The sequence below is a fragment of the Tamandua tetradactyla genome, chromosome 11 (assembly GCF_023851605.1).
Source record: "Tamandua tetradactyla isolate mTamTet1 chromosome 11, mTamTet1.pri, whole genome shotgun sequence".
Lineage (NCBI taxonomy): Eukaryota > Metazoa > Chordata > Mammalia > Pilosa > Myrmecophagidae > Tamandua > Tamandua tetradactyla.
The window spans coordinates 57,133,236-57,154,756 of record NC_135337.1 but is presented as its reverse complement, the minus strand read 5'-3'; positions in this window follow the sequence as shown (position 1 = coordinate 57,154,756).

Sequence of the window (21,521 nt, the reverse complement as noted above, 5' to 3'; positions counted from 1 at the left end):
AGAGAAAAAGCAACTAGTCAGGTGAAAGGGATTAATTCCCTAAAGGGCATATCTTCCCCGAAAAAAGAGGGGTGGGTCCCAGCTCAAGTGGAGGCCCTCCTTTAAGGATTTCAGCCCCAGGGGAGATTAAAATATTTTCAGACAAAGAGTCACTTAGAGAATTTGTGACTTAGAGACTGGCTCCACAAGAAATAGTAAAGGGAGCACTACAAGCAGATAGAAAAAGGCAGGAGAGGGGTCTGGAGAAGAGTGTAGAAATGAGGACTATCAGTAAAGGTAAAAAGAGAAAAAAAATTAGGTATGAAATATAAAATCCAAAAGACAAAATTGCAGAAGAAAGTAGTGCCTTTACAGTAATACCATTAAATGTTAATGGATTAAATTCCATAATTCAAAGACACAGACTATCAGAATGGATTAAAAATGGACTAAAAACAGGACTCATCTATATGATGTCTATAGTAGACTCACTTTATAACCAAGGGCAAAAATAGGATGAAAGTGAAAGGTGGGGAAAAGATTCATTCAAACAACAACCAGAAAAGATTAGGGGTAGCTATACTAATATTTAACAAATTAGACTTCAAATATAAAACAACTAAAAGAGACAAAGAAGGACACTATGTATTAATGAACAGAACAATTCAACAAGAAGACATAATGATACATATTTATGCACCAAGCCAGTGCTCCAAAATGCATGAGGCAAACACTGACAACAGTGAAGGGAGAAATAGACACTTCTACCATAAAAGTTGGAGTCTTCTATTCCCTGCTCTCATCAGTGGACAGAATATCTAGAAAGAACATCAGTAAGGAAAAAGAGATTTTGAATAATATGATAAATGAACTAGACCTAACAGATATTTACAGAACATTACACCCCACAACAGGAGGATACACATTTTTCTCAAGTGCCCATGGGTAATTCTCAAGGATAGACTGTATGCTGGGTAACAATGCAAGGTGCAATAGATTGAAAAAGATTGAAATTATACAAAACACTTTTTTGGATCATAATGGACTGAAGTTGGAAATCAATAACAGGCAGAGGTCCAGAAAATTCACAAATATATGGAGGCTAAAGAACACACTCTTAAACAACCAGTGGGTTGAGAACGAAATTACAAGACAAATCAGTAAATATTTCAAGGCAAATGAAAATGAAAGCACAACATATCAAAATTTATGGGATGCAGCAAAGGCAGTGCTGAGAGTGCTTTTGAGCACTCTTTGATAGTGAGTACCTTAAATGCCTATATTAAAAAAGAAGAAAAAGCAAAAATTAAGGAATTTACTCTTCACTTGGAAGAAATAGAGAAATAGACAAAGAACAGCAGACTAATGCCAGAGCAAACAAAAGAAAAGAAATAAGTATTAGAGCAGAAATAGATGAAGTTGGGAATATGAAAACAATCAAGATAATCAACTAAACCAGAAGTTGTTTCTTTGAAAAAATCAACACAATCAATGGACCCTTAGCTAGGTTGATGAGAGAGAGAGAGAGAGAGAGAGAGAGAGAGAGAGAGAGAGAGAGAGAGAGAGAGAGAGAGAGAGAGAGAGAGAGAGAGAGAGAGGGAGAGGGAGAGGATGCAAATAGATAAAACCAGAAATGGAAGAGTGGACATAATGACTGATGCTGAAGAAATAAAGGATGTAATGAAAGGATACTATGAACAACTATATGCTAATAAACTAGACAGCATAGATGAAATGGGCAACTTCTTAAAAAGGCATGAACAACCAATATTGACTTGAAAAGAAATAGATGACCTCAGCAAACCAATCACAAGTAAAGAGACTGAATCAGTCATCAAGAAGCTCCCAAAAAGGAAAAGTCCAGGACAAGATGGCTTCACTTGTGGATTCTACAAGCATCCAAGATAGAATTAGTACCAATCTTCTCAAACTGATCAAAAAAATTGAAGAGGAAGGAAAGGTACCTAACTCATTCTATGAAGCCATTGTCACCATAACACCAAAGCCAGACAAAGATACTACAAGGAAAGAAAATTACAGATCTCTTTAATGAATATAGATGCAAAAATCTATATTCTCTTTAATGAATATACATGCAAAAATCTTCATCAAAATTCTTACAAATCCAGCAGCACATTAAAAGAATTTTACACCATGACCAAGTCAGATTATTCCAGGTATCCAAGGCTGGTTCAACACAAAAACATCAATTGATGTAAGACACCATATCAATAAGTCAAAGCAGAAGAACCACAGGATCATCTTGATTGATGCAGAAAAGGCATTTAACAAAAATTCAACATCTTTTCTTGATGAAAACCCTCCAAAGGTTAGGAATAGAAGAGAACTTCCTCAACATGATAAAGGGAATATATGAAAAACCCACAGCTAACATCATCTTCAATGGAGAAAGACTGGCAGCTTTCCCTTTAAGATCATGAGCAAGACAAGGATGCCCACTGTCGCATTGTTTTTCAACATTATGCTGGAAGTTCTAGCCAGAGAAATTAGGCAAAAAAAGGATATAAAAGGCATTCAAATTGGAAAAGAAGAAGTAAAACTCTCACTGTTGCTTATGACATGATACTATATGTCAAAAATTCTGAAAAATCTACAGCAAAGCTACTAGAGCTAATAAATGAGTACAGCAAAGTGCCAAGATGCAGGATCAACACCTGAAAATCCAAAGTGTTTGTATATACTAGTGATGAGCAGTCTGAGGAAATCAAGAAAAAAAATCCATTTACAATAACAACCAAAAGACTCAAATATTTAGGAATAAGTTTGACTAAGGATACAAAAAACCTATGCACAGAATACTATAAGAAATTCCTAAAAGAAATCATAAGACCTAAATAAATGGAAGGGCACACCATGTTCATGGATTGGAAGACTAAATATAATTAGGATGTCAATTCTACCCAAATTCAATGCTATTCCAATTTAAATCCTAAAAAGTTACTTTGCAGAAATAGAAAAGCAATAACCAAATTTATTTGGAAGAGGGTGCCCCAAATAGCTAAAAATATCTCAAGAAAGAAAAATGAATTGGGAGGTCTCATACTACTTGACTTTAAAGCATATTATGAAGCAAGAGTGGTCAAGATAGTATTTTACTGGCATAAAGGTAGATAAATAATAAATAATGACCAGTGGAATAAAACTGAGTGTTCAAAAGTAGACCCTGTCATCTATGGACAATTAATCTTTGATAAGGCAGTCAAGACAGCCCACCTGGGACAGTACAACCTCTTTGATAAATGGTGTTTGTAATACCGGATATCCATATGCAAAAGAATAAAAGAGAATCCATATTGCATACCCTATATAAAAATTGACTCAAACAGATCACAGACCTAAATTTTAGAATTAAGATCATAAAACTGTTTGAGGAAAATGTAAGGAACCATCTCATAAATCTTGTAATAAGAGGTGTTTCCTAGACCTTACACCCAAAGCATGAGTATTGAAAAAAGAAATAGATAAATGGGATCTCCTCAAAATTAAACAGTTTTGTGCATCAAAGAACTTTGTCAGGAAAGTAAAAGGGCAGCCTATGCAATAGAAGGAATTTCCAATATTTGGAAATCATGTATCAGATAAGGGTTTATTGTCCAGAATATGTAAAGCAATGCTTCACTTCAACAACAAAAAGACAAACAAACCAATTAAAAATGGGGAAAAGACATGAACAGATACAAGTGGCTAAAAGGCACATGAAAACATGCTCAATTTCGCTGGCTATTAAGAATACCCATCTTACACCCACTAGAATGGCCATTATTAAAAAAAAGAGAAAATAAGAAGTTCTGGAGAGGATATGGAGAAAGAGTCTCACTTATCCACTGTTGGTGGGAACATAAAATGGCACAACCACTCTGGAAGGCAGTTTGATGGTTCCTCAGGAAGCTAAGCATAGAATTGCCATATGATCCAGCAATTCCATTACTAGGCATATATCCAGAGATTCAGAAGTTACAGACACAATTGACATTTGCACACCGACGTTATAACAGCATTATTTACAATTGCCAAGAGATGGAAACAGCCCAAATGTCCATCAATGGACAAAGTGACTAAGTAAGTTGTGGTATTTATGTAGGATGGAATACTATGCAGCTGTAAGACACAATAAAGTCATGAAGTGCATAACAACATAGATAAAAGTTGACATTATACATAGTGAAATTAGCCAGGATCAAAAGGACAAATACTGTGTGGTCTCACTAGTATGAACTATATTAATGAGTGAACTTTAAGAGTTAAAGTTAAGAACACAGGTTATCAGTAGGTAGAAACTACTGAGATTGAGCATTTGGTGCTGAAGGAATACAGATTGTGCAACAGAACTGCTGTAAAAATTCTGAAATGAATGGCACAATATTACCTGATAGTAGCACAATAATATAAGTACACTGAATGAAACTAAATGTGAGTATGATAGAGGAAGAAGGGCTGGGGGCACGTGTGAAAACAGAAGTTAAGATAGAGGATAAAGACCAAGATAGTATAGCTGAAAAATGCCTAGAGTGGACAATGATGGGGATTAAATGTACAAATATCAAAATGTTTTTTGCATGAGGGAGAACAAATGGATGTCAGCATTGCAAGGGTTGAAAATGGATGATGTATAAGCTAGGGTTCTCTAGAGAAACAGAATCAGCAGGAGGTATCTGTAGATATATAATTTATAAAAATGTCTCACATAACCATGGGAATGTAGAGTCCAAAGTCTGTGGGGCAGGCCACAAGCTGGTAACCCCAATGAAGTTCATTAATGAGCTCTCAGGAGAGGCTGGATGTACAACTGTGGAAATGGAAGAGTCCAAAATCTATAGGGCAGGCTGTGAAGCTGGTGACTCTGATGGAGGGTCTGGATGAACTCTCTAGGAGAGACTTGCTGGCTGAAGCGGGAAGAGTGACTGTCTCTTCTGAATTCTCCTAGAAAGCCTTCCAGTGATTAGATTAAGCATCACTTATTGCAGAAAACACTCCCCTTAGCTGATTACAAGCACAATCAGCTGTGGATGCAGCCAGCATAATCATGATTTAAGTCCATGAAGTTTCCTCTTAGCAACAGACAGGCCAGCACCTGCCCTACCAGATGCTGGGCCGCATCACCTGGCCAAGTTGACACATAAAACTGACCATGACAGATTGTATACAAGAAAATGTACAATCAATACAAACTAGGGTCTATAGTCAACAGTAACATTACAATATGCTTCTACTGAATGTAACAATGGCATTGGCATTATGCCAATAGTAAATGTCAGCAAGTGGGGAGGCATAAGGGAGGGAGGGATATTGATTCCACGTGGAAGAAAGGAAATGTCTTCATATAGATTATGGTGGTGAAGGCATGTTTATTTACTTTGGTTGGATTGAATGATGTGTGAATAAAATTGTTTAAAAATGAACAGAGAGAAGGAAGTGCTAGAGAAAATGTGGAGAAAGAAATGTACCTCGTTACTGCTGTTAGGGAAGCTGAGAGGTGCAGCCCCTCTGCAGGTCAGTGTGGTGGTTCCACAGGAGGCCAGGGGTGGGATTGCCATATGATTGCCAATTGCAACCCTATTGCTCAGTATATACCTGGAGGAACTGAGAGCGGACATTTGCACACTGGTATTTATGGCTGCAGTGTTGTGATTCATAATGGGTGAAGATGGCCTAAGGGTACAATGATTGAGGAATGGAAAGGGGAACTGTAGTGTTTACATACAACAGACAACTGAGCAGCAGCAAGAAGGAATGAATTTGTGAGTCATGCAACTAGGTGAATGAATCTTAAGGACAGTATGTTGAATAAAATGTCAGAAATAAAAAGACAAATATTATCATGTCCCACTCATATGGATTAGCGATAACATACAAACTCAGAGACTTGAAGTTGAGAGCACGTGCATTAGTCTGTAAGCTGTGAGAATGTGATATACCAGAAACGGAGCAGCTTTAAAAGAAGTAATTTATTTGCTTGCAAGTTTACAGTTCTAAGGCCATGAAAACGTCCAAATCAAGGCATTGAGGGAAAGATACCTTAACTCCAAAGAAAATCCCAATGAAGTTCAGGTCTTCTCTCTCAGCTGGGAGGACATATGGCAATGTCTGCTAGCTTTCTCTCCTCATTTCATAAGGCTTCCCCTGGGCATTTTCCTTCTGCTCCAAAGGTCTCTGGCTATGTGGGCTCTGTCAGTTCAGGTTGCTCTAAAGCTTTTAGCCAAATGGTTCCCTCTTAAACGGTTCCAGTAAGCAACCCAAACTTGAATGAGTGGAGACACATCTCCATGGAAACCATCTAATCAAAAGTTACCAGTCACAGTTGGGTGGGTTACAGCTCCATGGAAACAATCAAAAAGATCCCTCCCAGCAATATTGAATGAGGATTAAAGAGGCTTTTCTGGGGTACATAATAGCTTCAATCTGGCACAGCATGGGTTATCAGGTTGGGGCCTATTGTGAAGGATCCTAGATTGTAAGCTTTTACATCAGTAACATATATTTAGGAGTTATAACTGATATTTCTAAATTCTGAGATACTGAACTATTTGTATATAACCTGGCCAGTCTCTGAAACTTCAGATATTTATGTGACACCCAAGACTCAGAGTTAGAGACTGAACTATGAAAGTCAGCATTACTTCATTCCACAACTTTTCAAAAAGCTGAAAAAGTTATCAGACTTTATCTAGAGATATGAATGAAGCTGATCTGGATAAGACTAAGATAAATCAGAATATGGCAAAGGATGATATGGCCCATATTTTCAAACTTCAACCTCTATGCAGGACAAAGGGAGAGATGTTTATTTGATGCAAAATTTGTATTTTGGGTAGCACATTATTTAATTTAAACTTGTATGGTCAGTTTACTTGAACAACATAAGTACATGGAATCTTGAATAGAGCATGAGATCTTATTCATTTGTACAGGTTAGTGTGATGCCCTGGTATATCCCAGAGTAATTTGGGCAGAGAACAAAAAAGTATATGCAAAGTTCCCTTGGGGGACTGGGGAGAAAGGGGGAAAAATTAAACTTCCCCATCTGGGGAATTCCTGATATTCTTGTAACCAGTGAGGACAACCAACTCAATAGGCTGGGCCCTCAATCTTGGGGCTCACCCCTATGAAGCTCGTTCCTTCAAAGGAGAAGCTAAGACTACTGATAATTATGCCTAAGAGTCACTCCTGGACAACCTTTTTTGTTGCTCAGATATCGCCTCTCTCTCTCTAAGCCAAAGTGGCAGGTGAACTCACTGCCCTCCCCCTACATGGAACATGACTTGTGAGGATGTAAATCTCCCTGGAAACATGGGACCTGACTCCCAGGGATAAGCCAGGATCCAGTACCTTGGGAATGAGAAAGCCTTCTTTACCAAGAGGAGGAAGAGAAAAATTAGACAAAATAAAGTCTCAGTAGCTGAGAGATTTCAGAGTTGAGAGATTATCCTGGAGGTTATTCTTATGCATTTTATAGATATCCCTTCTTTAGTTTCTGGTGGAGTGGCGAGAGAGAAATACATGACACTCTTAAACTGTGTTCCAGTAGCCTTGATTCTTGAGGGGGCCTACACCACACTATAGCTTTTACAGTGTGACCATGTGATTGTGAAAATCTTGTGTATGATTCTCCTTTCATCCAGGCTATGGACAGATAGTTTTAAAAAAATGGTAAAAAATAAATAAATAAATGCGGTTGGGTGATGATGGCACAGTGGCAGAGTTCTCACCTGCTGTGCTGGAGACCCAGATTTAATTCCTAGTGCCTCCCCATGCAAAAAACAAACAAACAAATAATAAATGATAGGAGGAGATAAAAGGTAAAAACTGGGTAGATTGAAATACTGTGGGTCAATGAAAGGGGGGTAGGATTACATGCATTCTTTTTTCTTTTTATTTGTTTTTCTGGAGTGATGCAAATGTTCTAAAAATGATCATGGTGAAGATTGCATAGCTATGTGATGATATTGTGAGCCATTGATTGTATAATATGGTTGGACTCTATGAGTGTGTATATTTCTGAATAAAAATATTTTTAAAAACAAACCAAAAAAAAAAAACAGGACTCATAGAGAAAAGTTCAAGAAACTTGCTCAAGATTAAATGGCTGGTGAATACCAGAGCTAGAATTTGAATCCAAGACACTCTTACTCCAAAGTCTATTGCCTGCTCAGCAAAAAATCAAAGTTATTGTTAAGAACTTAAGAGACCAGGGTTCTTGTTATGTCTTTGCCAATATATCATTGAGTGATCTTGAGCATTTGCTTAACATTCCCTGCATCTCAGTTTTTAACATGTGTAAATGATGGAATTTTTTTGAGCAAAGTAAAGTAATAAATACGCTTTTATACATATTTTACAATAAAGTTTTTACAATAAATGAAATTGGTACTTCCTTTACTTTTCTGTGCTAGATCTTGCTGTTTTAGCAATCTAAGACATGAAATATGATATAAGACCCATGTTACTTGATGTATGTGTTTTAACCTTTCTAAGCATCGATATCATATTCACAAAGGAAGGATAGTAATAAATAAATTGCAAGATGGTAGAAAGGAATAAATGAAAATGCAAGTTGATAGTATTATTATCACAATTGTGTTTCCTCTCTTTGTTCCTTTTTCCTTCCCTTCCCATGACTTCCTTTTCGCGTTTTCCTTCTTCTTTCTAAATGTGCATCTTATAAAGTTCAGGGTTGTATAAAGCCTGGGCATCTTATAAAGTTTCAGGAATCTCTGTTAGTGGGAGATGAGGGACATATTCCAGAGAGTTCAGTGGTGAGAATGATTAGGGGGGGCAAGAGGGCAGGAGTGTTCCTTTCCAATGTCATCGTTTCCCCAGAGCACTGGCAGAGAATGGAAAGATGAGCTAATGTGTCATTATCACCTCTAATCAATATGATCATGCTTCTGGCACTGACGCAAGGGCCAGATGTGGTTCAGAGAGAAAGTATGCATTTGGTTTGGAAGAAGTCCTCAGAGCTTTTAACAACCCCTTAGTAAAAATGTCTGATTAACCTCAGCTAGGTTCCCAGGGGACTCTCTAAGATACCATATATATTTTATATATATGTATATTTTTTGCCCATAAAGAATGTTTTGAAAGAGAAGAGGTGAGATGGGAGGAAGTTAGAATGGGAAAATATAAGTGAAGTGTCAGGATGGTTCATATAAAAGGTATCAATGTCAGATCAGAACCAGAAGACTGCCTAATGTGATCCCTGAGTTGTCAAGTTGGCAATGCAAAATTATGAGAGGATAATGAGGATGGCTGACACTTTTAGAAACAAGTGATTGAAATCTTCTCCTGTTGTCCTTTTAGAACAGCTCCTACCTAAAGTCAGACTAAGGCTCTTAGAGCCGGGCTGCTACATTGTATTATCTCCAAGGGTCACCATTTGCACTGTAACCTATGTGAACATCACTCCTGGGTTGCACAGTTGTGCAGAGCAAAGCATAACATAGAGCTTTGCAGTGTAAATTTCACTGATAGGCAAAAGAGCTGCAAGACTCAAAAGGTGAAGTCCCCCTGTTCAAGGTCAATACAGACAGCAGCAGAGCTGAAATCAGAAGCCAAGCGTCTCTACTTTCATTGTAGTATTCTTTCAACTAAACATGTGACTCAATCTGTGGGCTGCAGTGCTCAAAGGAATGTAAAATTGAAACAAGAAGCCCTGTTTGTGTTTGTGTGTGTGTGCATGTCTGTGTATGTTTATCACAATATAAATTAAAAGTACAATTTTTATCATGTACTAGGTTCTTACAGTTTCTAGTATTTAAAAAAGGTTTCTTATATAAGATTAGGTTGGTAACTTCTGCTGTAAACCTCTTTGCCTGTGAGTTAAACTGCTAATACATATTTTGTTCTTTTTTTTTTTTTTTGCTAAAAAGAGAACATAAACATTATCTTTGAAACAGGCGATCTTGAGAACTATCTGCCAAAGAGAGCCTGTATTATGACAGGTTTTCCAGTTAGAGTTTCTTACTTTATCTCAAAAATAAATTACAATGAAAAATGACATATTCATGAAAAAGCTTTATATTTACACATCAGCCAACCTCTTTTGGACAAGTCACTTATCCTCTCTTTTATTTAATAGGTAATTAAGAGTTCATGGTTCCTGGCATTTTTCTGGTGTGAAGAAAGAGACAAAACTACAAATTGTTACTTAAGAAGCTCACAGTCTAAGTCTAATGAGAGATGAGAAAACAGATTATTACCATATAGCACAAGTGCTGTGCTCACTTTGATAACTGTGCACAATGAGAACCCATGGGAGTGAAATCTATCCTGGGTTTGGGGAAAAAGGGTATTAGGCTACTTTTCTCAGAGGAGATTTGAATTATGGAGCAAAATTAGTCACCAGCAAGTGAAGGCAGAGGAATGCTGCCCAGGTAGAGGGAGTGCCGTGTGCAAAGGCAGAAGAGATGAAACTATACTGTCTGGCTCACAATTTTCTTACTCCAATTCCTTGAAACCTAGAATTTCTAAAGAGAAGCAAATTGGAAATCTGTGAGCTATTTTTCATAGTTCAAGAAGCTTAAATAAAATCCTAAAATGGCCTAAGTGCTGCAGAGCCAAAGTAAAATGCTGATTTTCTTAACCTTTGATTTTAATTGTATCAGCTAAGTTGCTTTCTCTGAGTATTCATACTAATCAGAAGCTCTGCTCAAGAAGTATATGACATTTATTTGCAATAATGGGGAAATTAATATTGTTACTTATTAAATGCAATTTGGTAGACAAAGTTCTTTTAACCATGGAATGAAGGAAGAAAGGTATAATTAAATACAAGGGGTTCTAGAGTGCTCTTATATGCTTCTGGGAAGCAGAAAAGTCATAGATGTGCCTGTTCTATTTATATTGCACAAGAGCCATATGTTGAATTAATAAATAAACATAGCTCTAGATTATAGGGAATATTGTTTAGGAGTTCCTTGATTACTTTCTTGTCCATGAACTTTCGAAGCTAGTTTCTCTCACTTCATCCCTCTTTGCTTGAGAAACATAAAGCAAGAAGGGGACACCAACAAGCATATCAAAATGTCTGGTTGCCATCTGTCTCTTAAAACAATTATATTTATAGTAAATATATTTACTCATTACTAGGATAAGACTTCTGCCAATTTTTCATTCTTATTACATTTTGCCTGTTTCATTAGATTGTGGAGTATATGAAGAAATTTAAGATGCAAGTCCTACCTTGAAGGCCTAAGTTAGATGCAAGACAAATAAAGAGGAAACATTTCAAGAAGAGCTAAGAGATAGTCATGAGGTACCTCTTCCCCCAGTGAATCTCAACTCCCTTCTAACAGATATAGCCTCCAGTTTGGGCCATCATTTCTTGAAATGCCTGTCTTTCTGTGTATTACAGGCTCTTTATGCCAATTTAGTTTTCGTATCTGTAAAATGGTAATAGTTATGCTTACTTTGTTAGATTTCTGTGAGGATAAAATGAGGTCATGTGTAAACCATCTAGTGCATAGAACGTACATTAAATGCTTGTTTTGGCTATGAGGGAGGCAGGAAGGAGTAGTAAGGCTGGCTTGATAAAATGAGAATAACCTACATGTATATTTTCTGCTTGTTATTGTTCTATGATCTTCAGTAGTTAACCTCTCAGAACTGCCTTTTTACAATGTATTAAGTAAAGATATAACTTATTTTCTAGGAATTATGTGCAGATAAAATGAACTAATCTATGGCATAGACATAGCACAGTAGGCTGGAATATAAAAGTTAATTCAGTGCAGAAATGCTTTTTTTTTCCATATCAGATAATGAGAAACTTGGGAGTAAGTTGTAACTCCAGCGTCTAGCATATGACTTGGAATTCAGGAAGTTATTAATGAATATGGGATGAGCAGAACTGAATTTTTAAAACACCTATTTGGTAAGGCTTTTTTGGTGCATGGTTTATACAGTCACTCAATTGGAGATTTCTCAAATAAAGGTAGACATGGATTTGGAGTGTGGGGACTCTTGAAAATCAAGATCCAGAGTTCTAAATGTGAAGGACCTCATTTTATTTTTAATTCAAGGATTGATCTGTGTTTAATTGCTGAAGATTACCTTTGTAGCAGAACTAAAGGTCTCTGTCGCAGTGCTCAGCTATTACAAAGCTCAGCTGTGCTCCAAATGCCTGCTGCTTTCTCTTTGCTCCTAACCAGTCGAATCTTCTCATTCTTCCAGAGCAGCCTAGCATGAGTGGAAATCTCAGTGCTTCAAGTCATCTTTTGGAACAGGCTATGAAATAATCCTCTAACCAGTTTATGGATTCTCTGCCTTTTGTTCATATGGTTACTCCTGGTCTACAGAGTGGGAAGCCTGGGAAGTACAGTTCCAAACAGAAGAGGGATGCTAGACTCGTGGCTTAAGAGGCCTGTAGGTATATGTCACCCTTTGACTTCTATCCACTAACACCCTTCATTTGTTAAACTTTTGTTTGTGATGATCTAATCTTAATTAGAGCAAGGAATGGTTAAAAGTTATAAGCCTTTCTGTTGGGGGCTGAGGAATACTGTTTGTTTCTCACCTATATCTTGAAAAAAAAAAGGTGCTGTGCTAATTAATTTTCTGGTTTAAAATATACAAAGGATAAAAGATGATTTTGAACTTCTCAGGATGATCTGGCCAGAGAGATGTTTTGATTTCCAGTCCTGCCAAATTTGTATATGTGAGATAAAGTAGTTGAGCCAAATAAAAAACAAGCCTCCAATCTCTGGGCAAAGAGAACAGCAAGAGAAAGTCGCTTTATTCTAAAGGTCAGGAGCTGAGGGAAAGGGTATATTCAGAAAAGGTCAAGCCTCAGCTGGGTATGATTGCTGCAAGGTACATCTTAAGAGGATACTTAAAGACCGAGTTCAGTCCTTTTCCATTTCCTTTATAAGAACAAGAAAAACGACTCATAATGGGGTCCAAGCAATAGTCAGGTCTTGGTACTAGAGGGGTCATTGCAGGCTGCAACCTGAGGAATTGTTTTAGTTGCTGAGCTGCTAAATACCACAAAATGGGTTGGCTTAAATAGTGGGAATTTATTTGAGGCTAGAAGATGTCCAAAATCTAGGCATCATCAAGGGAAAGCTTTCTCTCGGACTGTGGTAACCTGGGGCTGGCTGCCAATGAGAACTGGTCCTTGGCTTTTTTGTCCCATGGATATGCAACAGTGGCCTCTCTTGGCTTCTCCCTTCTCTTCCAGGTTGTGTTATTCAGCTTCTCACTGCAACCTCTGGCTTTCTCTCTCTCTCTGCAACCTTCCCAAAAAGGCCTTCAGTAAATGGATTGAGAACCATCCTAATTAATCTGGGCCATACCTTAACTGAAGTAATCTCATCAAAAGGTCCTATTTGTGAGAGTTCACACCCACAAGAAAGGATTAAGTTAAAGAACATGTTTTTCCAGGGTGCATAGTTCCAAACCACCATAGAAATAATGCCCAGATCAGGAAAATCTTCTACCTTGCAACCAAGGGGTGTGGGATTAAAGAAAGTGCAACCAGTGCCTTCTTCCTTTTTTTTTCTCACTGTACCTGATACATAAATATTTATTGGGCCCTCCTTTTAAAATGGTGTTTAATTGAATTGGACCATGTAGGCTGTTTAGAGAGAATTAAAATAGACTATATACAAATTAAGGTGGCTAAATATTATTCCGAACTGCTTTTCTTCTGTATGTGCATTTCTAGTATGCTAGCATCACATGTGATTCATGCATAAAATTTTATTGCATTCATCTTATTCATAGAAAGAATTCAAAATCACATCAAGCCACTGTTTTCAGTGGTTGTGATATCATGGAAACCCTTTAAGGGCCTTCATCCTCACCAGACACAATGTCCAGGTGAAGCTAATTCCTCCTCTAGACCCATCTTTTCCCATCTAGATATTTCTCACCATTTCACAACCTATGAACAAAATGGTAGCCATACCCACCAGCAATACACTCATTACAGAGTAATGGAAAAAGAAAAGTCTATTTAGTTAACAATGACTATATTCATTATTATTGTATTGAAAAAGAAAAAGAAAAGGAGACCAGTATCTTCCATGGCCATACATCCTGCATTCTTAGAGTCTTTAGACAACACCTCTGCTGGATAGACTTTATACTCCAGGAAATGTGGTCTTCATTCCTGTGGGGTCTGAGCCCCACAGGAATCGGATATGGTGATTTTAAGAACTGTCTAGAAAGCTTACAATTTCCAGAGATATGCCCAAATCCCTGCAGACACAGAATATGGTAGAAGTCAATTACCCCTTTATACTCAGTATTAACAAATTGTCCAACACTTGAACTCTTTCCCAAATGGTTCTGCCAGTGGCCTGAGAAGCTAGAAATGTCTACATGGTATTCTAAGCTTCAGTTTTTTAGTCTAAGCATTACTGTGTACCTAGGTAGATGCATCATTCTCATGGGAACTAAAATCTATGGACTAGCAGGGTTTATAGTGACTGGGATGGGAAACATTTTGAAAGCGATTGTTTCTCAGTCTTCTATAATTTGGCAAGGGAAGAAAGAGTACCACATATGGATCACTGGTTCAGGCATGTGTCTTCAAAGTTATGCATCAACTTCCAGATTGATATCTTCTAGCCATAAGTGTGGCAAAGTTTTAAATAGGGCTTTTCATCATTCAGTAGCTTGAGTTATTTTTTTGAATGATAGACTACTTAATAATTCTAGCGACCATAAGGCATCAGCACTTTGTCTCCCTACTATCAGTGTAAAGTAGAATTTCTTTGATTAGAAACATTGCTGTGTCTTCAAAGCATTTAACAAATCCATAGATGAGCGTGTCCTCAGAAGCATGATGGACAGGGAAATCAAGTCCATGATAAGAATCTAGTCCAGTGACAGGGTGGGCAGGGAATAAACTATTTCCTCTATTCTGGAAGAAGTTTAATGTAGCTAATGTGCCTACCATGAGATAGCTGCTGATTCCCTCAGTTTTGGGTACCAAATTGGAGTGATGACTGTGGGTTGCTCTCCACAACTGGGGGATTGTTTGTACATTTAGGTGTGGTAGTATAGAGATTAGACAAGAGGAGGTGACCATGTAAATCTCCTGTTTCTTCCAATTAAATTCTAATTTTGTCTATGGCTCTCCATTGGCCAATGAGGGAGGGAGAGGAGGGGTTATTTTCACCAAATAAATAATAAACTCAGGTTCCACACTTCTAGGGGACCATTCATGTTTTTTTTAGTAAACACCAATTTTTTTCTGGTTTCTAGATCTGACTTGAAAGACCAAGCATATTCCCTAATTTGTCAAAAAAAATGGCTTTTAGAGGGTGTATTAATTAGGGTTCTCTAGAGAAACAGAACCAACAGGGAACACTTGCAAATATAAAATTTATGAAAGTGTCTCATGTGACCGTAGGAACGCAGAGTCCAAAATCCACAGGGCAGGCTGCAAAGCCGATGACTCCAATGGATGGCCTGGACGAACTCCACAGGAGAGGCTCACCAGCCAAAGCAGGAATGCAACCTGTCTCCTCTGAGTCCTCCTTAAAAGGCTTCCCATGATTGGATTTAGCATCACTAATTGCAGAAGACACTCCCCTTTGGCTGATTACAAATGGAATCAGCTGTGGATGTAGTTGATGTGATCATGACCTAATCCTATGAAATGTCCTCATTGCAACAGACAGGCCAGCGCTTGCCCAATCAGATGAACAGGTACCACAACTTGGCCAAGTTGACACCTGTCCCTAACCATGACAGAGGGCAATTTTTGTAAGGGTGGGAAGTGATCGAAATCAGATTATAGGACGCAACAATGGAATGAAGAAAGAAAGACATGGAAATGAATATCCTTAGGAAAGTCTGGCAGTGGAAATGAGGAATTCAGGCCTCATTGAGAAACCAAGCAGACTCAGGTGACGGCCCATAAAAATGAGAAACAAGTGATTCTGTCTGGAAGCAGGTGCCAGAGAGCTAGAAAGGAAGGGTTACATCAGGAATTGTGACCTTTAAACTCAGTCCTGTGGTAACTAATGTGACCTTGGACAATTCACTGAGTGTCTTTCTGACTCTGGTTGCTCATTTGAAAATGAGGCAGCTGAGTTACATGATGGCTAAGGGCATTTTCAGCTCTCTCTCTGCTTCCTACAACACAGTAGTGTATAAATTAATACCTTACCCCAAAACATATAGAAGATACCATACAAGAGTAATTGCCTCTGGCTTCATCCCTTACAAGCAATCTCTGTGTGCATAGTGGGTAAAGGTGATTATTGCTCTTGTTTAAGATCACGTTGTCCGCGATGACTCCTCAATTCTGGCTCATTAGATTAAAGTATATAAATAACCTTGAAAAACATCTCCTTGGCTCAGAAGGTGTATAATTGGAAGCCTTCTGCAAAACCTTAGCTAACATCCCACACAAAAATGCCCCACTGCTGCCAGTCTTGCAAAAGCAGCACTGTGAGGCCGAACAAAATGCGTTCTGTTCTGTGTCATGCATCATCAACAAAATTGCCACTTAAACCCTGATTCCAGAATCTTTACTGTTGGTTCTAATTTATGAAGCAAACTTCAGAACACAGCTTGATTTTTTGTGATGCCAAGATGAGCTGGTGTTTGCTAAAATCTTATTCTAACTTGCACAGTGATTATATATGAGGTTAAAGCTATCAGGGAGGTCTAAATATGAAATGCCAATGTCCTGCAAAAATTCCTAGATTTGTGGTTCTAGCTATAAAACCTTTTGAAATGGTGGCTCTGTTAGGAAGGAATAGGATTTGAGGGGTTAGTTTGCAGAGTTCCTTTTATTAGATTAACAAATTATTTGACATCTGTAAATAAATACATAAATAAATAATGTTTAGGCATCAGAGCATATATTTAATAGACTCGGTGCTCAGAATATAAGACTCTTATAGAGCTAGGATCTGTTTAGTGTCTAGTAAACAAAGAATCCACTATGTTAAACTGACTGGACTTATTCAGAGAAAGAAAACATTAGGGTACCCTGATATTTTGTTGAGAGGAAGTAGAGGAAGTAAAAACTTGAGATTTGTGGTAACAGAAGCAGTTGGATGAGACAACTGCTAATCTTGCAACTGTTCAAGGAAACTGTGGTAAATTCCCCCCAGGATGTCCATTTCTTAATCCCCAAAACATAAATATGCTACCTTACTTGGCAGAAGTGACTTTGCAGATGTGACTAAGTTAAAGATTTTAAAATGGAGAGATTTTATGGGGATGGTTACATTTATTTAAACAATTATTGAGTGTTAAATGAAGGTACAATGTAGATGAAAGGATTAATAAAGACAAGAGAAATCCCTGAGCCTATTTCCTCCAGAGTAGTGAAGGTGAAGTATTGCATGCTTTGTTTGTTTTATATTTTCCTACTAATTCCTGAGAGAGCAGTTGTTTGCTTCAGGAATCACTCAAATGTATTCTACAATTAGAAGAACTCAAAAGAATGGCTTCCTCAGGGTGAATCTGATGATTCAGAAGAAAGTGTTCCCTGTATGGCTCAGGCATGGAGGCTCTAATGATAGCTGTCATGCCTGTGGCTTCTGCATGTTAATATGGATGCATTTCAGAAGTAGTGTCAGTCTTAGGGAATGGCCAGGGAAGGCTTCCCTGAGCTAGTGCTAAGTGGAAACCTGAAGGATGAATAGAAGCGAATCAACTTCAGTGTGAGGGTCTTGATTAAAAGCATATTGCAGAAAAGGAAATAAAATATGCAAGTCTAAGAGCAAGCAAGTGCATGTGTGAGTCACTGCAAGTAAGTATTCTTGCTTAAAGTATTGAGTGATATGGTGGAGGTGAAGGGAGTGAATGGAGATAAGACTGGAGAGTGAAACAGGTGATGTTAAGAGTATTGGGCATTGAAGGCTGTTAGGCTTTAGAAGGCTTGATCCCACATGATGTCAGTTTCACAGATGTATGGGCCATGTTGGTCTCATTTATCATTGGATTCTTGGTGCATAGTACAGTGCTTCGGTTTGCTAATGCTACCAGAATGCAATATGCCAGAAATGGTTTGGCTTTTACATGAGGATTCATTATCTTACAATTTACAGTTCTTAGGCTGTGAAAATATCCAATTTAAAGCATCGGCGGGAGGATACCTGGACTCTGAAGACAGGCTGCTGGCATCTGGGACAGCTGTATCACATGGGAAGGCCCATGGCTGATTTCTGCTCATCCTTCTCTCCTGGGTTTCAATGCTTTCAGTTTCTGGTTCCAGTGCCTTCCTCTCTGAGCTTCTGTGAGTCCTGTCTTTGCTTTTCTGAGGCTTTTCTTTATGATTTCTCTTAATTTCACTTCTCTCAGCTACTCTGGGTGTGCTCTTGACTCCCAGATTCTTTGGGGCTTCTCTGAGTTCCCTGGGATTTTTTTATTTATCTTTTATCCTCTTATAAAAGACTGCAGCAGGGAGATTAAGACTCACCCTGAATGAGGTAGATTATATCTCACTTGAAATAACTTAATCAAAATGTCCCCCCCCCCCCCCCATAGCAGATCTGCACCCACAGGAATGGACTCAAAGAATACAGACTTTTCTGGAGTACATGACAGCTTCAATCCTAGAAGAGTAGAGTTGAGTTCAGTAAATATTTGTTAAGGGAAAAAAGAAGGGATGGATGAAAGAAGAATGGTAGGGAAGGCTAGAGAAAAAGAGAGAAGGAGAGAAGGAAGGAAAGAAGGAACAAGACAGATTCCATGAAGTGAAGCCCTGAGTGATAGCTCTATTAATTACATCAACAGGAAAACTTTGCTGCCTGTCTTTGTCCTGTATTTTAAGGGCACCATTTTATTCATCTGTTTTGTGCAAAGTGCAGTAGACATAGACAGACTCCCAAGTAAATTTGGTGGTCTATGAAAGAGACACTAACTTTATTTCTCAAAGTTTCTCAGTGTTCTGGTACAGATAGCATTGTCTCTGATTTACTCCTTTACTCTTACTCACTTTGTTTCTTAGTTTCCCAGCTTCTAAAACAAATATCAGTTGATAGATTGGCTTAAACAGTAGGAATTTATTAGCTTACAGTTTTGAGTCCAGGAGAAGTCCACGATTGAGGCATCAGCAAGGAAATGCTTTCTCCGTGAAGACTGTGACATTCTGGAGCTGGCTGCCAGTGATCGTTGGTCCTTGGTCTTTCAATCACATGCACGTGATGGCATCTTCTCCTTTATCTTCCAGGTTCTGTTGACTATCAGCTTCTACAGCTTTCTGGTGGCTTTCTCTCTGTGAACTTGTCTATAAGGCCTACAGTAATAGGATTGAGACCCATCCTGATAAAATTGAAAGCACCTTAATTAAAAATAACGTCTTCTAAATGTTCTATTTATAATGGGTTCATACCCATAGGAATGGATTAAGATTAAGAAGATATTTTTCCCAGGGTTCATAATTCAATCTGCCACACCTTGTGAAGTTCCAATATTTTCACTGAAGCTAGTAGCATTAACCCTAATGGGAACATGAAAAGGCTGTTTAGGAGAAAGTTTAGAAAAGCTTTTTGTGGTATACATGACATACTCACTGCATGAGTAAAAAAGCCGCAGGGAGCTTTACCTTTTGCAAAAGAAAATAGGAATTATATGTTCCCAAGAGAAGGCATGTTTTAGTTTTTCAATGCTGCTGGAATGCAATACATAAGAAATGGACTAGCTTTTATAAAGGTGGTATTAGTTACAAATTTACAGCTTTTCAGAAGAAAGGCATTTGGCTTTCCTCTAGCTTTCTCTGTCACACAGAAAGGCACGAGGGATGTCTGCTGGGCTTCTTTCCCGGCTCCTGAGTTTCGTTCAGGATGGTTCCTTTCTGCACCTCCAAACATCTGGGTCTGAGCTGCTGAGTTCTCTTCCCATCTCTCTCTTTTAAAAGCCATCAGCTAATTGAATTAAGTGTCACTCATTGCAGAAGGCAATCACAGGTGTAGGTGAATTTCACATACTGATGATTTAAGTCCACAACAGCAGAGCAACTGGACACCATCACCTGGCCAAGTTGACACCTAAACCCAACTACTCCAGGGCAGAAGTAGAAAGAGAGATAAAGTGAGTGACAGGAAAGCAAAAAGAAGGGGAAAAGACAAAGTAATGAGGTGGTGTGAAATCGATACTTTTCCTTGGATGAAGTGGCTGTAAAAAAAATATCCTGATGGAAAGGTCAAAGAAAAATTTAAGACCAGGCACATCTAATATTTAACCTAATTTTTTTTACACTATTAAAAATATAAACTGTGTATTTGTGTACTCAATTATGCGACAAAGTCTACTGTACAAATAAATGCCTTATATTATGGAATTTTTGTAAAAATTGAAGTGCTTTTGTCTAGATTAATATAGTTCAAATTATGATGTAGATGTGATGATAAAATCTGTAAACTAAATTAATAAAGTGACCAGTAGAAACCTGAGAACATTGCTATCCTAGTTCCTCAACAATATGCAGAAATATTGCATAGGCTTTTGAATTTTAAGTGACATGGAATGAGAAAGGGGTTAAATCAATCTTATCTTATTCTCAAATGTTTTGTAGAATCTAGATTATATCTAGGCTACACCTATACTGTAAATGATTCATTAGAAAACTGCCTACCATCAAAGAAATGGTATTTCAGATTATTATCTCCTTGATAACCAACTTCCTTCTTTGAAGTCATCATCTAAGGTAAGCAATATACTATTATATGTCTCAAGTAGATCAGATTCTCCAGAAATCAGATTCTGAGACTAAGAATTGCTTACAAAAGATTTACTCAAAGTGCTCTTGGCAACAAGACAAGTGGGAGTTGGAACAGAGGAAAGTAAAATTGGGCAGAAAGAGAATTTGAACTGTGAATGCAGGTGCAACAGTGGCCTCAACTGATCCCATGGGATTTTGTGAAGCAGGGATGCCATTCAGAGATGTCCCGAATGGAAGCAATACCCCATGTCTTTGTTTCCTTACATAGATTAGTTACTGGATCCTGGCTATTACTAAGGAGAGGTTATAAACTTGTGCAAAGTTGCTTCCTGGCAAAGGGTAATTCCTGGAGAGGGACTCATTTGTGAGCCATCCACAGGTAACCCTCCATTCAGCTGTAGGAATGAATGCCTCCATCTTAAAGCAGGGGATGTGGGATTAGAATTCAGCAAATTTATGAGTTATTATGTACCAGTAACTGCTATGATAAGACTACAGAAATAGTGGAACCATGCTTTCTGCTCTAACAATGTTTACAGCCCCAAAGGAGATGGTAGATATGTAAATTGAACAGATAAGTAAATCAGAGTGATAAAAAATTGTGATTGTGCTAATAGAAAGAGATGTGAAAGGCATAGAAGTAAACGAAAAATTGAACACTATGTGACTATAGGTATCTAAGAGAAATTAAAACTTATACCCCAACAAAGAATTGTGGGAGAATGTTCAGAGCAGCATTATTAACAAAACATAAAAACTAGAAACTTTGAAAATGTCCTTCAATTGGTGACTGTATGAACAAAATGCAGTATATTCATACAATGGAGTAGTATTTGTAAATAAAAAAGAACTAGGTATTGAAATATGCTATAACTTGAGCAGGCCTCAAAAA